Source organism: Pyrus communis, chromosome 1, assembly GCF_963583255.1.
Source record: "Pyrus communis chromosome 1, drPyrComm1.1, whole genome shotgun sequence".
In the NCBI taxonomy this organism is placed as follows: Eukaryota; Viridiplantae; Streptophyta; class Magnoliopsida; order Rosales; family Rosaceae; genus Pyrus; species Pyrus communis.
Window position 1 is genome coordinate 21,044,306 of NC_084803.1, and position 19,211 is coordinate 21,063,516.

A 19,211-nucleotide genomic window follows, 5' to 3' on the forward strand; every position below is an offset into this window, starting at 1 on the left:
AATGGACATAGAAACACGGAGAACGACAAGTTCAAAGTTTGGCCGGAGCTTTCGAGGGTTTTTCCGGCGAATCCACGGCGAGTTAGGGGTCAAGGCAGGTATGGATGTGTTCGTCTCGTCAATACCTTCATTTTGATATATTGTACGTCGAAAATGGTTAAGAAATGAAGAAGTTATGACACTTTGAAATTTACCCAGAAATTCCGGCAAAACACCCACCGCCGGCGAAACCAGTCCGGCGACGCGAGGAAGAAGACGCGCGCGTGGGCAGCGCGTGAACAGGGCGCGTGGGGGCGCGTGAGAGCTCCAAATTGAGTTCTGAAAATTGTCACGCGTTCGTGACGTCGTGTAGATCACCGTGATATATTCATACACCCAAATTGAGCAACGTATGAGAAAGTTATGGACGAATGTTTGGTGTATGTGCGTTAAATAACGTCAATTTGGTTACTTTTTGTATAGGTGAAAATTATACAGAGGAAGAATGTAACCAAGCTAGGGGAGGTTCAGGGACCTATGAGACGTCGATGTGATCAGTGAGTGGACAGTTATTTTTCAGTATATATATATATATACGTATGCTTGACGTATTTAAAAGAAATACGAATTAAATATCCTGTCATATATGCATCATATTTTAATATGTGCATTACCATAATTATGCATACTGTTGCATGGTGCTGAGGAGGCCCAGGTAAGCTACGATTGAAATACTATCATCACATGCATCAGTAGTGGCATACAATTATATATGTGTATTTGGTGCTGTGGACGCACAGGTAAGTGCCAGGTAAGTGGTATTTATGTTTATATTCAGTAGTAGCTTGAGATGTTTAGAGAGCTCATAATCTGCACCCCCGGTGTTAGTGCTCCCGCCCAGGGCCAGGGCATAGTCCTTCACGTGTATGTTCACCAGCACCACACGCTCGCCTTGGATCCAAGTTAGGTGCAAGCCTTGTCGTGCAGACCACATTAGGTGGTTCCGACTCGTAGGTGACCCGCGATTATTCGCACAGTCTTCACGTGATCGTAGCACTAGAGCGTATATATTACACCCAGTCCTGTCGTACAGACCACGTTAGGTGGTTCCGACTCGTGTGCAGATTCAGATATTGAGTTGAGATTGGAGCTCTATATGCAGCGGTACATGTCACGTTAGGTAACTCCCGGCTGCCAGATTATATGTTATTGATGTGAATTATGCTTGAGCATTTACATTTATTATGAGATTCTAATGTGGCATATTCTCAAGCATGAATGGCATATTCTTGAGCATGAATGATATACCCTTGAGCATGTTGGCATATTTATACATACGTATATATGTTTATTTTCTGAGAAAGTATACAGGTTTTACGGAGAGGGGTTACAAAGTTTTGAGAAGTGTTTGGAATTGGAAAAGAATTGTTTTACTGACCCACTCAACTTTGTTTTGCGCCCCTCCAGGTTCAAGAATTGCAAAGGTGTGGTGACTACGAGGAAATTCAACGGTGTTCTGACAGAATGGACCAAATAAGGACTTACCTTCGGGTGTTTCATTTTAGAAGTTGTATATTTTTAAAGCTTCCGAACTGTGTAAATGGTTACGTCACTCTCACGTGACGGCCAGCATGCCCTCCTTCGGGACGGGGTGTGTCACAAAAGCTATATGTTCCGCACAATTCTTACCCACAAAATAGTCTAATTTACCTATTACATCAAACCAAAATTTAAAGGGTCTAGTTTACTTTCAAAATGGTCTAATTTACCTACATGATTTATGTGCATTAGATTAAAAGTTTATTTAATTGCCTACAAGCACAAACCCACAACATTCGAACATTATCTAATATCACTATTTTTTTTTTTTTGGAATAGGTAAATTAATTTAAATGTAGGTAAATTAGTATAATATTAATAAGTAGGTAAATTAATTTAAATGTAGGTAAATTAGTATAATATTTTATAAGTAGGTAAATTAATTTAAATGTTGGTAAATTAGTATAATATTTATATGTAGGTAATTACATGATTCAAAATGCAGGTTTATTAGTATAATATTTTATAAGTAGGTAAATTAATTTGTATGTAAGTAATTACATAATTCAAACAATATTATTTTTTTCCGTACAAGATTGTCTTTCTCTTTTAAATTTGGTAAATTAATTTATATATGTTGCTAATATTTATGATACAAGAAAGGTAAAATATCCATATGGATTTAATTGCTCATCATAATTAGGATGAGTAATAACATTTATTGACCAAATTAGGATTCTATGGCATAAGTTGTAATTGTATTGTAATAGTTGGTCATATATTTGTCTACATGGTAGGCTATTTGAAATTTGGGTTTTATTTGAATGTTTAAATTTAGATGGGTTTTTATTTGGAAAATAGGAGTTTCAAGGATCTATATCTAAAGAACCCTAGAAATTATTTTCTTACTTTTAGAACCAGCTGCGTCGGATATGGCAGGTTGTGGCCTGTGGGTTGGCTTACTGGTTTATTCACGTATTTTAGTTATAGAAAAAAAAAATGAGATATATGAGTTTGGCCAACAATTACATTATCCTTTGGTTTTAAACTGAATTAAACGAGGAGGAGAGAATAACAGAAGAAGAAATTAAAACACAGAAGAATAATTAGCAGATTCGATAATAGAAGCTTTAAAAAGCTTAATAGAAGAACAGCCGGAAGAAGAAATAGAAATAAAATATGAATAGAGAAGTAATAAGACGAGTATTTCAAGAAGCAGCAATGCAAATGGGACTCTACGAAAAAAGAAGAATTTTGAATAATTATGTTCATTCGGATAATTATTTCGAAGATGGAAAAATATGGACACAGAATTACAAACATAGCATAGATAATACATGTAGTGAAATAGCAGAACTGATAAATAATATCGACAGTGATCCTAGTCCTCGAGCAATTCTAAGAGAGATCAAATTTAAAGGAAAAGAAATACAATATTTTAAGAGAAAAATCTAAGCAATTAAAAGAGAAGTCAAGGGCCAATATTTAAGATGAATTTTTCAGGAACGTCTAGATCATTAGTAAGGTCTAATTCTAGTTATGTTAAAGAAAATAATAGTAATTTATTAAGAAGAATTTTTCAAAATAATACTAAAGGAAAAGAACTAGTAAGAATAGAAGAAGTGGACACCGAAAGAGAAGCAGAAGCCTTTAGAAGTAAAATATCCTCTATATAGATGTGTCAACTTGTCAATTTGTCACAATAAACGTACGAAGGAAAATGAAGGAAAATGAAGTAAAAAAGAAACATGTCATTCCACCTGTTGCACAAAATTGACATAGTCAACTTCATTTTGTTATTTTTTAGTACATTGAATATATTTTTACATTAAGAGAACGGGAAGTTCAGTTAACTTTAAAGTTCAGTTAACTTTAAACCTTAAACTTCATTTCGTTTTTTATTGAAGGATATAAAATAGGAAAGGGATCCTCTCTGAATCCTTTCCTCCTAATCCACCAAATCAGGGAATCCATGCCGTTGAAAATTGATCTAACTGCAGAACTTATTATAACTTTTAAAATGAGCCCCTATTTGTAGCGGTTAGATCAAATTCCAATGGCACGAATTTTCTGATTTGATGAATTAGGAAGAAATGATACAGAGATAATCCCTTTCCTTACTGCTCATTTAGTTTTGGAGTACTCGATCGAGTACAAATATGACCAAAGAAATAACAGAATTAAAAAAGGAAAAGTAGTTATCATAAATAAATTTTGACATTTGATTATAGAAATAATCATTTTTTTAGTAACGACTTCATATTCACGTAATTATTACATAACAAAAATACAACACTAATTTAGTAACGACGTAATAAACACTTACTATTTGTACAACAAAATATTAGAATATGTTTATTGTGACTAATTGCAAAAAGGTAAAAGCAAGATTATGACAACAAATTAACAATTAGGGTACATTATAGTTTGGACTTTCAAGTTTTTGTACAATGGCAATCTCATATTTTATTTTAAAAATATTACAATGTCATGCATCAATTAAAAAATCTGTCAACTAAACAATTATGTGATCACATAGCAGATGTGGGTTCCCTTTTTTGCTGATGTGGACACCACCATGTGAATACAAAATTAAAAACTATATATTTTAATTATTTAAAATATTTAATAAATAATTAGAACAAGTTGTCAATCAACCTCCACCTAGGAATGGGCAAAATATCTATACGTACACATAACAGCAGTTACCCGTCCATTTAAAACTCACCGTTACGGTTATAAATAATCGTTTAAACAAATAAACAATTATAAGTATAACCGGTTACCCATGAAATTTAAATTAATGGTTATGGATATTACCTGTGGTTATAAATAGGTATCCATTTAACCATTTATTTTAATATATGTTAAAAAAATAAAATTAAAAAAAATAAAAAACCCTAAAAACCCTAAAATTATTCTACCACTCTCAGACTCCAGCCACTCATCTTTCCCTCCTCCTTGCCCTCTCTCAACTCCAACTCTCTTTCTCATCTCCGGCAAAAAAGTTGGTTTGTTCCCCATTTTAAGTCATCGATGATGGTGGCACCTGAAATCTGCATCCACGACGAAGTTTCACGGCAGTCTCCTCTCTAACTTCACTATTGGCTCTATAATTTTCATTTAAATTATGTATGTGTATATCTATGTGTGTGTGTCTTCCTAATATACTATTTTAGCCTTTTTTTAATTTTTATTATTGTCCAGATTCAAACTCTACTTCTCGTGTTGAAGGTTCCTCATTCTGTGATTTTACTGACGTGAATGTGGTAAAAATTAATTATTTTTTTTTTTTGGAGTTATTGGTGATTAATTGGGAATTCAATTTATACATTTCTTTTGTAGGCTTTTTTTGGTGACAACAAATTGATGAGACTTGGTGATTAATCGTGCTAAAAGCATTAGAATGTTTGAAAGTTTAGTTTTGAAATATTTTAAAGCTTTGAATCATCAAGTATTCAAGATAATGATTACCTTGAGTTTTTAGAAGCTTTACCTTATAATTGTATGGAGTTTGGTTTATTTTACTCTCAGTCTAGATGTTATAATTGAAGACTTGCTTAGACTTGCTTGTGTGTAGGAGCAAAATATGTTGAAAATGCATGAATTTTCTTTCCAATATGCTTGCTCAAGTAATGAGAAGTATTTTGTTAATTAGTAAACAAATCAATTCTTAGAAAATATATTATATTATCTTCATTGGTAACAGATAAAAATATCATCCGTAAATTTTAATTATTGGAATCGTATTAGGACTTAAAAGATTGAAATACGGAAATGCATGTTAAATGTACTTATAACGGTATTCAATTGTTAGAAAAAGAAAATTATGACAAATTTCTTTTTTAATTTTCAAGTTGTTAAAAAAATGTGAAGATGGGTAAAAAAAAAGGTAAATGGGTAAAAAAGGGGTAAACGAGATTGTGGTTGCGGTTAAATGGGTACGCGGTTATGTGTATGGTTGATCATTTATAAACAGTTATGTGTATGGGTATAATCGTTTATGCAATTACCGAATAGGTAAATGGTCATGCAGATAAGAGACTTAAACAATTATGGGTAAATAACTGCAGTTATCCACCTGCCATAATCGTTGCCCATCCCTACCCCACCCTTACCCCATCCCCCTCTCCTCCAGCATCACTCGGCCTAGGGGTAGAATCGCAATCGATTCGGATCTCCTGCAATTTTTCATGTCTCCAAAACTCATAGTACCGCTAAAGCAGGGCCAACCCTGAGAATTTGGGGGCCCTAGGCGAGCCTTCGAAGTGGGACTCTAAAGTTCTCTAATCTTTGGTTCTTTGTACATTGATATGTATAAAAAAGAATTCGTTAAATACACAAAAAATTCTATTTCCACATCAAGCATCATTAAAAATCATATCAAAAGAAGATAAATATACAAACATTACTTAAACATTACACGACTCACTTTTAGACGCCAATGTATTAAATGTTTGCAGTCAAGAGTCTAAGATTGAGAGTGAAGAACAATAAAACTTGATTGACGAGTATAATAAATTCAACAATGCCAATTGTTTCTCTTATATTTTTTTTCTTTTCTAAAAAATTAACATCGCACTAACGAATCAAATATTAAAATAATCCATTGAATAAAAAAATATTGAAAAGAAAAATATAAATTCAAAGTTTTGATTACCTTAAAGTACAATCTTCAAGACCATGTGATTATTGGTTTAAACATTCGATAGAAATGGAGAGATTGAGAAGGTGGAAAAAAAAAAAAAAAAAAGATTGCAAGGGGACTTGAGTTTTAGCATTTGGATAGATGAATTAGGAGTAAATTTGAAAAAGAAAAATCTAGTGACTAAAACTGGCAGCTCCGTATTTCGAACTCAACACCCTAAAGAAAAAGGAAGCCAAACATTTTCACTGCACTAACAAATGAATTATGATATTTCTCACCTTTTTTTTTTTTTTTTTTTTTGTATTTATGTGTTAATTACAAGATATTAAAAAAATTTGGGGGCCCTTCCGAAGTGGGTGTGACAATCCGTTCCAAATTTTACGTTTTTATTTTATTTTAAAAGCGTGAATTTACGAAAATGCCCTAGAGAGAAAGATTTTGACTTACGTTGACCATCGTTTAGAGAGACGTATGACTTATTCTTTTAACATATTCTCGTAGTACTCGTTGGTGTAAACGCATAGGCAAAAGCCGTTTGCGAGTCCGGATTATAACGGTATAGTTATGTACGTTTTAAAATGGTTATTTAAAGCTTAGTTATAAATTATTTGAATTCCCACCTTGTGGGAAAGTGGCCAATCAGATTTTAGGCACAAATAGGAAGGACCAATCAAGTATAAGGTTAAGGAACCAATTAGAATTAGAGGGAGAGGGTGAGACCCAATCAAAAAAGAAAAAAAAAAAAATGGGAAAGCTTCATGTGCACCCGTGCTCAACCCTGTCTGACTACCCATTTTCCAAGGTCGATTCCGGCCAACTCCGATGGAGTTTTTCGACGCCACCACCACCATCTTGAAGCTCTCATTCCACTCTACAAAACTCACCCAAGAACCACCTTGATTAACCATGGTATATGGCGGTTGGAGGCCATGACATTCGACGAAAATCAACAGTGCTCCGGCCACTCTTTTCAATTTTTCGGCAAATCGGCAAAGCGATGGCCGATGCCACCACTTGGGCTTTGTAGCCCATCATCCCAGGAGCAAAACCCAACCAACCTTGACCCCGTTGGACCACTGTAGAAGACGAATCGACATCGAGAAGTTTTAGGCACCTGCCGACTTTATGGGCAAAATTGACCATCTTCCGCCCACTTTTGGACTTTGTGGCAGGTATGAAAGTTGCTCCACTCACCGAGATCTTCATTTCTATGAAGTTTGAAAATTTTTGGAAATAGTTGGATTTTCCGGCGAGTCGGGGTAGCCCACAGCCACCCACGGTGATGCGTGGCCAGTGGGCCGCCAATGCTATTTTTAGGCTATGTTGAATGTCTTGAATTCAGTTTTGATATTTGAATGACGTAGGGTGATCGTTGGAACCTAAATTCATTACGATACGTTACTTGATAAAAATATGAATCGACGATCCGACCGTTGGATCGTCACCAAAATTGGATACATTATAATACATAATATTTAAAGATCATAGGAATTTATGGATCGGGAATCTGACGTACGGATCTTCCCGAATTGGATTTGTAAGTTAGTAAAATAAATGTTCACGGCCACTTGTTTTGGGCAATTGGTGGAGATCCGACCGTTGGATCGTAATGATATTTTAATATGTTATTTTAGAAGCATATTGTGGATCTTTGGGAGTTGTGGATTAGAAATCTGACATACGAATCTTCCGAGTCGAGTTATACAGGGTGTAGACCCTACCGTTGATCTTTGATCGACGGTTGACTTGTGGTCAATGGGTCTCGAATTATTTTAGAATGTCCTTGAGGATGTGTTTTACGTGAATTACGTATTCTATTTATAAGAGTTTTGAGATGTGATTCGATAATTGGTCACAGACGCCAATCATTCGGGACGCCTTGATGCGTGCGCTCACATAATTGGTCACTAGCGCACGCGAGGCGTCCTGAATGATTGGCGCCAGGAATCATAGCGTGGACTCCAGGTGAGTGGATCTTTTCCATTTATTGTACATATTATTGATAGTTCCATCAACGCTTTTAAATTGATTAGGTATATTACCTTCATATAATTATTATGAATGCTTGAAGTACTAATATGAACTATGAATGGCTTGATCCCTGTTTAGGGTACGTAGGCAGTCTAACGAGATGTTAGATGCAGCCATAATATATTTGAGACAAAAGCCTTATTGGGAAATTGAGTAATGCTCAGGAAATTGGTAAATGCAAGTTTTAGTTTTGTGAATTAGTTAGTTAAATTAGTGTTAATTGGGTTTGTCACGGATAATTATCCCTGAAAATAAGTAGTTAGGGAGTAGGGCGTTATTGATTGTACATTTTACACCGTATTGTATATAATTGAAAATGCTACGACATGGTTGAGTATTAGATTGCATCATGGTATTTCCATATGTATGTTACTTGCACATAATTATTGGGAATGCTTTCAAGTGCAAAGGTGAACGCAGGACACCCAGGTAAGTTCAGGTGAGTTTTGTGGTATTAGTGGAATCAATAGAGTTATAGCATGACTACATTTATGTGTCAGGCAACTCCGATACTGTCGTACTGGTTGCCATGAGTTGTACATGTTATATTGAGATGCATTGAGAGCTCATAAACTTGCACCCCGGTGTTAGTGCTCCCGCCCGTGGCCAGGGCACAGTCCTTCACGTGATGTGCATTTCGCACCTTACGCTCACCTTGGACTCAAGGTAGGTGCACAGGCTTGTCGTACAAACCACTGTAGGTGGTTCCGACTCGTAGGTGACCCGCGATTATTCGCCCAGTCTTCATGTGATTGTAGCACTTGAGCGTACTTATTTACACCCAGTCTTGTCGTACAGACCACTAGAGGTGGTTCCGATTCATGTGCAGGGATGTTTGATGAGCTATAGATTAAGTCGTATAGGTCACTATAGGTGACTCCCGACTTGTATGCTAGTATTGATTGATGAGATATGGATACCTGCACCCTTGTGTTAGTGCTCCCGCCCGTGGCCAGGGCACAGTTCTTCACGTGATGTTCACCTCACGCACCTTACGCTTACCTTGGACTCAAGGTAGGTGCATATGCCTGTCGTACAGACCACTATAGGTGGTTCCGACTTGTAGGTGACCCGCGATTATTCGCACAGTCTTCACATGATCGTAGCACTTGAGTGTACTTATTTACACCCAGTCCTGTCGTACAGACCACTAGAGGTGGTTCCGACTCGTGTGCAAGGATGATTGATAAGATATGGATAAGTCGTACAGGTCACTAGAGGTGACTCCCGACTTATATGCTAGATTGATTGATGAGATATGAGTATAGTCGTACGTGTCACGTTAGGTGATTCCGGCTGATGTATCATTTTATATTGATTAAGTTCATTTGGCCTACTTGTTAATGCATTGTAGAGTCTATGGACATGGCATACCCGTGGTTTTGGCCATTTTTGAGCATGGGTGGATATATAGATATATATGTGTGTGTGTGTGTAGTACTATCTTATAGAAAACGATAAAGGAATTACAGTGAGGGGTTATTACTGTTAGAAAGGTAATAGTTTTGGGAAGCTTGGTTTTACTGCTTACTCATACTTTCTGTTTTGTACCCATTCAGGTTTTAACTGTTGAGTTTGTATCGACGAGGATATATGGCTAATCTTAGTATTGGTGGCTACTTTTAAGGGTATGATTCTTACCCACACTGCTGTACTTTACTTATACTCTGATATCGCGTGTGAAATGAGTTTGCTCCCACTCGTAGCGCACTCTGGTATTTAGACACTTTTAGGTTCAAATTTATTCGCATTTTATACACTATCACACTTTATGGCTTCGTTGCCTTCCAGGTGTCGGCCAACACAGCTAGATTTGGGGTCCTAGTGGACATTCCGGGTCGGGGTGTGTCAGTGGGGTCCCGAAACGGGCGCCTACTTGGACTACTCTCAGGATCGGCCTTGCACCGAAGAAGCCATATGCCACTCAAATTCGACCCTCTTCAAGTCGTCGATCAGTTGTCTCTCTCCGTCCCCGGCCCGACTGCCTCAAAGCAGGGATGATGGTGGTGGTTGGGTTCTTGGTCTCCATGGTCGTACCAAAGAAACCTTCGCATACGACAACCCTAATTTCAACAATATTCCCAAATCACAGTCTTATTTCGACAAAATCCCCAAATCACAATTAACACTAATTAAATACTTTTTTTTTTTTAATAACAAAACTCTAATTAAATACTTGATGAAAGATTAATAAATCAGAGTACCACATTATTGCTAGCCCTCAATGCAAATTTGAACCATATTATTGTTAGCTCATTATGAGGCTTATAGCCTACCCGCTCCCCCTTAATGTAGACAATATCGTTGTTTGAAAAAAAAAAAAAAAGTTTAGATTATTTTTATTTTAGGCTTCATATTCAAAATTTGGCATTTATGTCAAAAAAACTAAAAAATAAAAAATAAAAATTTGAGACCTATATTTGCTATGTCATCACCTTACTATCTAGTTAACATATTTTCTAACGGGGTATATGACATTACAACTAAATCACAATTTTGTGAATATATGACATTTCAATGTTTTAAAGATAATGTATGAAATTGCAATTACACTCAAACTTGAAAAAGAAAAGTATAAGTTATTCTTGTTGTAGGCCTATTTAACTAAGCTATTATAAGGGAATAAAGAGAGGGAGGCCAGCGGCAGTGAGAGAGAGAAGAGAGAGATTTAATTGTGAGATGTATGTTGTATCACCTCATTGTGCCTTTATTTATAGTAGTATGATGGGTAAAATCCTTACCCTTTTAGGATTTCAACTCTTAATAGGTAATCAACTCCTAATACGAATATAAGAGATATTCCTAGATCCACTAGGATTTACACAATCACATTCCTATTCTAAATATGATTGCAACACTCCCTCTTGAGTGTGTAAATACTCAACAAACCATCGTATCAGATCTTCAACAGATAAGGTAGAATAGTTCATGAAGTCGGCGGCACAACGTGTGAATGCGAGTCTCAAATTTAAGATAGGTTGCATTGATCTAAAACTCAAAAAACCTCGCTATGGTAAAACCCAAGGTGGGAGAAAAACCCATAGACTAAGGAGAAAAGTGAGAAGTATGCATAATGTCTAAAACAAACGTCAAATAGGACGAATGTAGTGAACTCAACGAAGTATGATGATTCCAGGATGGGTGTCTCATTAAAACCTTGTTAGGTAGCAGAAACCTAGTGGGAAAAATACTCCTAATCGTAGGAAAAAAGAGTACATTAAGATCAAGTGAGTATGCTTTAGGATACTCCCCCTAAGTTAGACATAACTTCTAAATAAGAGAACTACAAACGATTCAACTCAGATAATTTACGCATATCGATTCCTTGGACGAGCTTTTGAAAAGTAGACTTGGGCAATAACTTGGTGAAGAGATCGGCCAGATTGTCTTGGGAACGGATTTGCTTGACTTCAATGTTCTGATGCTGTTGTTGCTGATGAGAGTAAAAAAACTTCGGCACTATGTGCTTGGTGTTGTCTCCCTTGATGTATCCTTTCTTTAACTGGTTGATACATGCTGCATTGTCTTCAAAGATCATCATAGGAAGGTCAATGATGGAAGTAAGACCACTAGTGCTTTGAATATGTTCCATAACTGCTTTCAGCCAAAAGCATTCACGCGATGCTTCATGCAGGGCGAGAATCTCAGCATGGTTCGAAAAAGTCGCAACTAGTGTTTGCTTGGTAAACCTCCAAGATATAGTGGTGTCTCCAACGATAAAGACATAGCCCATTTGAGAACGTGCCCTATGTGGGTCAAACAAATATCTAGCATTTGCATAACCAACAGGTGATAATCAATCCGAGAACTGATGGGGTGGCAGTACTTAAAGATTCACTGGCATAGAACAAGCCCAAATCCGCCGTACCCTTGAGGTAACGGAAAATGTCTTTAACACCATACTAGTGCCTGCGTGTGGGTGCATTGCTATATCTAGCCAAAAGATTAACAGCAAAAAAGATGTCGGGTCTAGTGCATTGAGCTAAGCACAATAAAGCCCCAGTTGCACTTAGGTATGGAACTTCAGGTTCCAAAATCTCTTCCTTATCCTCCTTTGGACAGAGGGGATCTCGTTTAGCATCTAGAGTCCAAATGACTATAGGAGTACTCGAAGGCTTTGCTTTATCCTCATTAAAACATCACAACACCTTTTGGGTGTAGTTCAAATTAATGTCCTAGGATTCCATCTGAACAATGCTCGATCTCCAAGCGGAGGCAACATCAAGTTTTCCCAAGATCTTTCATCTCAAATTTCGATTTCAAGTGCACTGCAATTTCCTCAAGCTCTGCTGCAGTTCCAATGAGGTTCATGTCATCGACATAACTGTAATGATTGCAAATCTGGAATGTGACTTCTTTATGAACACGTATGGGCATAAGTTGTTGTTCACATAACCCTGACTTGTTAAATATTCACTCAGATGGTTATACCACATTCGCCCGGATTGTTTCAATCCGTAGAATGATCTCCTTAATCTAATAGAGAAAGTGTTCCGTGGTGTAGAACTATTTGAACCAGGCAATGGAAGTCATTCTAAAACTTTCATGTAGATTTCCGTATCTAGATCCCCATAGAGATACGCGGTTACCACGTCCATAAGCTGCATATTCAGTTTTTCGAAAAACTACCAAACTGATAGTAGCATAACGTTTTAACGTCTATTACGGTGGAATACGTCTCCACGTAATCAATCCCAAGACACTGAGAGAAGCCTTGCGCTACGAGGCATGCTTTGTATCGCACTATTTCATTATTCTCATTACGCTTCCTCATGAAAACCCACTTGTAGCCAATGGGCTTTACGCGTGGTGATGTAGGAATAATAGGTCTAAACATCTTATGTTTCGTAAGCAAATCGAGTTCGACCCGGATTAATTGTTTCCAGTTTGACCAATCTATTCTACGTTGGCATTCATTAACAGAATGTGGTTCAATGTCATCGCTAAACAAGATGTTAGTAGCTACTGTATATGCAAATGCATCATCGTAGATCATCTCATTTCGATACTAAACCTCATCTAATACTGCATAGTGGACCGAAATCTTGCGATTCTCGAGATACCGGTTTGTCTCATCTAAGACATCACCGTAATCTAGAATAACCTTATGTGTTGGAACGTAAGAGTGGGCGATGGTCGGTTTCAAACTAAGGTCACTAGTTGGTGCCGATTTCCTCTTCTAGGGTTGTGAATCCTTTGAACCAAGGGGTCTGCCACGCTTCAAGGTCGGAGAAGATGACTGGCTAGCCGTCAATGTACCGAGCCACGTGGAAGGTGCGGCCTCCCCACCTTCGGGGACAGTTCAAGCTTCCCAAGCAGGATTGTGACGTACGCAGGGTACATCTGTCATTACAGGTGCATTTGTAGCAGGTATATGTGATCTTGTTACATTTGCTAGATCATTAAAAGCATCTGGCATGCTCTGAGCAATGCTTTGAAGATCTATAATTCGTCGCAGCTCAGTTTCAGACTAGGCAGCGCGGGGATCTAAATGAGACATGGTGGGAGCATACCACAACAATTCGCGACGTTCTCCCTGAATGTTAGCATGCTTATCTCCATGTAACGATGGGAAAACTATCTCATCAAAGTGACAATCCGCAAAATGTGCGGTAAAGAGATCTCCTGTCAATGGTTCTAAATAACGAACAATTGATTGCAAATCATAACCGACATATATTCCCATTTTTCTCTGAGGACCCATTTTCGTACGTAGTGACGGCGCTATTGGCACATAAACTGCGCACCCAAACACATGTAAATGCAAGACATCATGCTCGTATCCAGTAACCAAATGTAATGGTGAATGAGGTTAGGTAGTGGTGGGCCTCAGGCTGACCAGCATAGCTGCGTGCAATATTGCATAGCCCCGGGCAAATACTGGCAATTTGGTTCGCATAACCAAAGTTGGAGCTATCAATTGAAAGCACTTTATGAAAACTTTTGCCAGGGCATTTTGGGAGTGAACATTAGGTACAAGATGTTCTACTTCAATCCCTACTGACATGCAATAATTGTCAAAAGTCTATGACGTAAACTCTCCAGCGTTATCTAGTCGGATCTACTTTATCGGATAATTAAGGTGGTGAGCCCTTACCTTAATAATTTATGCTAGGAGTTTTGCAAATACATCATTGAGTGTAGACAACAGGCAAACATGTGACCATCGTGTCGATACATCAACCAACAGCATAAAGTATCTAAATGGTTCGTATGTTGGTTGGATAGGTCCATAAATATCCCCTTGAATCCTCTGAAGAAACTTAGGAGGGTTGTGAATGATCTTTATAACCGAGGGTTCCCCAAAGAGCACGCTTTGCATGGCGGAAATCCAACATAGGGAGGTAAATGATGCCCATGTGATGATTTAAGGATACGGAGCATCATGTCACGTCCGGGATGTCTTATACGGTTATGCCAAAGTGGCAAAGTGCTCTGGAACTCAGGCACAGGGGTGGCCACATGGTGGGCTTTTACGCTACGAATGGTTGTGATGTATAACCCACTTAGGAGACGTTCTAACTTCTCGTGAATATGTTTTTGGCCATATTCAAAACCATTATCTTCAGTGGATTAATCTGATATTGATTATCTCGAATATCTCTAAAACTCAACAACGTTATTCCGGAACGTGGAGAATAAATGGCCTCTTTAATGGTTAAAACAGTACCATTGACAACATGATAAAGGCCTTTCCATATCCTTCAATCAGGTTGGATGGGCCTGAGAGAGTTGTCAGAGGTGCTTTTTTAGGTACAAAGTTAGTAAAATAGTGTCACCCAAGCAATATGGTGTGCGTGGTAGCACTATCAACCAGACAACTTCCCCACTAGACATATACCTAGAAATAAATTGATTGAATTGGTCACATGCAGAAATATAATTTCATTCATTCATTTAATCAATTCGAGAAATAATTTCCATAAAATAACAATCCATAATTCAAAACAAACCAAAACCAAACAAATTATTCCAAATACTTAGAAAAATTGTCCAAAATTAAACCATAAACCTAGAAAAATAGGGGGGGTCCGGCCACTCGTAGTGGGTTCGGCCACTAGGGGTAAAATACCTTAAAACATGTCTAAAATTTATTCGTCCATAGGAGTAGATGCCTCCTAAAAATCTGATATCTCCATGGTTGTAGTAGCATCTTCCTGATGTTCCACATGTGCAAAGTTAGACTCACAACGGGAATGATACTTGGCAATTGCCGCAGGGGTAGTTTGGCATACGCGTAACCAATGATCCTTTGATCGACAGTGGTAACACATGTCCATTTCAATGGAAATCGATTGACTGATAGCTTTTCCCCTGTTCTTGAAGTTTGGGGCCTTAGGGGTAAGGGGTTGGCGCTGATGGGTCACATTTCCTCCCTTAGGTAGGCCTTGACTCTGTGGACCTTGGGCCTATGGTTGAGCTTGCCACCCATTGCCATGGCCACGACGAATCTTATGTTGTTTATGGCTACTAGAATTAGTCGTGTACGCTTCAGGCATGGCTTTTAAGCCAGTCGATCAAGCTTAATGATTCTTTATCAAAAATTGGTTTTGCTTTTCAGCGAAAAGTAGGACAAAATCAAATCTGAAAATTTGGTGAACTTCTGTGCCCTATATTGTTGTTGCAGGATAATATTTATGGCATGGAAGGTCGAATAGGTCTTCTTCAGGAGATCTGATTCGGTTAGTTCGACTTTACAGAACTTCAGCAGTGATTAGATTCTACAAACTTCAGAGTTGTATTAATTCACGAACTTAAAGTCTTGGAAGCAAAGATGCTGTTAGTCGTGTCTTTCTTCAGGCAAGTAGATGTCTTTTTGGTATTGAAACGGTTAACCAGAGCAAGCTAGATGGTGTGTGGGTCATCCTTAGCAAGGTACTCGGTTGGTAGTGCATCATGGATGTGTTTTCGAATAAAGATTATTGCATTAGCCTTTTGATCTTCGTCGACAGGTTTGTCGTTGGTAGGTGCCTCGATGGTGGCTTTAATACCCTTTACAGTAAGATAGAGCTTCATGTCTTGCACCCATTTCAGATAGTTTGTTCCAGATACTTCCAAAGTGGTGAAATCGAGCTTGTTCAAGTTCGACAGCCTTAAAATGAAGGGTACAAAACGTGGTTAGTCATATGGTAATCCATAGACATACATTGTAGAACATTGGGGTTCTGTAGACATGTCTTAGTTTAATTTATGCATGAAAACTACAGGTTTCATGTGGTAAGTTTTGAATAAAAACTTCTGGTTTCAAAGGCACTAAATATGAAACTACAGGTTCAATTTAGTTTTATGAGTGATTAGTTCATAAAGGAAAGGTTCCTACAAGAAACACAGAATGTAATATGCTGATTTAAATGTTGTGGATTTGAGTTTCTTTGAGAACTCAAGTGTGAGAGCTTCGGGACTACGAAAGGATGTCAACGATTTAAAGTATACAAATAAATTATTAAATCAATAATGTCCAAAAGTGATCTTCAGGTAAATAATTTTGGATTAATTATCAGATTAATGGATTGTAGGTCACTTTTAATTAATTCAATAGATTAGGACCAAACGAGGTCAATCATGGAAACAAAAAATAATAATAACATTCGGGTTAAAATTATTTAAAATGCCAAAAATTAGCATTGGAGTTGAAAAACCATAGCCCAAAAGGGTTTGGGCTTGGTTGCCGTGAGTAGGGCAAAGCCCTAGAGGCTATTGGGTCTCGGGTTTGGCTGCAAAAACAACCCATATGTAGCTATAGGCCACGAGCCAAGGTTTGTGAGCCCAACATCAGTAGTTGTTAGCGTTTGGGCCAGGGAATTGGACACGGGTGCAAGCCCAGCTAAAAAACTGGCTGCGGGTTTGGTCTGGGAAGCCTAGCAGAAGTTGGGTTCGGGTCAGGGTGAGTTAAGCCCTGCAAACAAGTTTGAGGGAAGTGGGTCGGGGCGCATGGCACAGCCCAGTGGACTACGAATTGCTACAGGTAGGCCAAATCATGGGACAACGGGCCAAGAAGGCTGCCGGCTTTCTTGGTTAGGCTAAGGGACTTCAGGCCCTATTCATCTTATTAGGCTGAAGGCCTAGGGTGTCTGGATCACCACAGCAAGCCCAAAGGCTTCTGCCGCGTGATCCAAGGGTGTCAAAAATGACATCATGATGTGCGCAATTGTGCCTTTATTTATTGTAGTAGGATAGGTAATCAACTCCTAATAGGTAATCAACTCCTAATAGGAATATAAGATATATTCTTAGATTCACTAGGATTTACACAATCACATCCCTATTCTAAATATAATTGCAACAATTCTAATAGTTAATTAAGATTATTTCAAGGAAAGAGATCCTCTCCGGATCTCTTCCACCAAGGCCACCAGATCAAGTGATCCGGGCCTTTGAAATTTCATTCAACAACCCACCTGTTTTGATCATTTAAAGCTATAATAATTTTTTATCATTAGATGAAATTTTAAAGGTCCAAATTACTTGATTAGATAACCTTGATAGAAAAGATCCAAACAAAGGATCTCTTTTCTTATTTCAAATCGGACCTTGGTGGAAGAGATCTGGGTAGAGGATCTCTTGCCTTATTTTAATGCCTTATCGTCAGTGCTTACCCAAACTAAAGAACTTATTTTATAATAAGATCCATAGAAGATTTGCGTGGTTGCAATTGGGTGGACGGGAACTGTTTGATGCCTAAAATAATGAGTTGGAAGCCTTTTCTAGGCAGAGTACGTGACAAAGGTTGTAGTGCGCGTCATATTCAGAAGAAATTGGTAGTTGTCAGATGTCACACTGTATTGGGCAGCCTCAAAATAATTGACAATTAAGAGATTATATTTATACACTTTAAATTATTACTTTCATATTTATTTAATTTTTTATTTTATCAAGTATTACTGTGTAGTGTATAAAAAATTATTAAAAAAAAGAAGAAAGTTTTAACGAAAGTCCACGGTACTGTTCACTTTAACGAAAAACCATATTTTTACACTAAAATGTTAATCCTGGTACTATTCACTTTACCTTTTATTTTGTCTTTATCATTAAAACTCAAAGTTTTCAAGCCATTTTCATTAGTTTTCTTAAAATAAAAAGATTTGGAAAAAATAATTTAGGATGTGTGATTTAACATTTTTTTATGACCTTTTAGCCAAAATAGTTCATGAGATTTGCATAATACATTATTTTGATCCTTGAGATTGAAAATCAATAGAAATGGTCCCTGAAATTGTCCACCATCCATTATTTTGGTAATTCCGTTAAAAACTCCGTTAAGTATCCCAGAGCTCTTGGCTGGAAGTTTGGGCAAATTTCAAAGCTTTGTAACTCAATCGTTTCTTAATCAAATTCAACCCATAATATATCAAAATGAAGATAGGAAAGTGAAGAAAAATATTATACCATTTGGAAGTCCAATGGTTGCCGAAGATGGTCAGAAAATAGCCTGAAATATGACTAGTCCGCGGGAAAACTGGAAAACTCGTCGGAAACTGGGTAAATTTTAAACGTTCATAACTTGTTCAATACTCAACGAAATCGAGTGATTTAAAAACAAAAATCATACTTCTCAACGAGAATAATATAATGGTACTTTTCTCGATAGCTAACTCGCCGTAGTTTGGCCGGAAAACGGTTCGAAAGTGGCTCACTCAACGACCAAGATAGCCATTTCGAGCCGTTTTACGACCAAAACACAGTGAGTTAGCATTCGAGAAAGGTACCATTCTCTTCATCTCGTCGAGAAGTATGATTTTCGTTTTTGAATCACTCAATTTCGTCGAGTATTGAAGAAGTTATGAACGTTTAAGGTTTACCCAGGTTCTGACGAGTTTTCCAATTTTCCCGCGGACCAGTTACTTTTCAGGCTATTTTTTGGCTATCTTCAGCATCTATTGGGCTCCAAATGGATATAATCTTGTTCTACACTTTCCTATCTTCATTTTGATATATTAAGTGTTGAATTTGGTTAAGAAATGATTGAGTTACGAAGCTTTGAAAATTGCCCAAACTTCCGGCCAAGAGTTCCAGG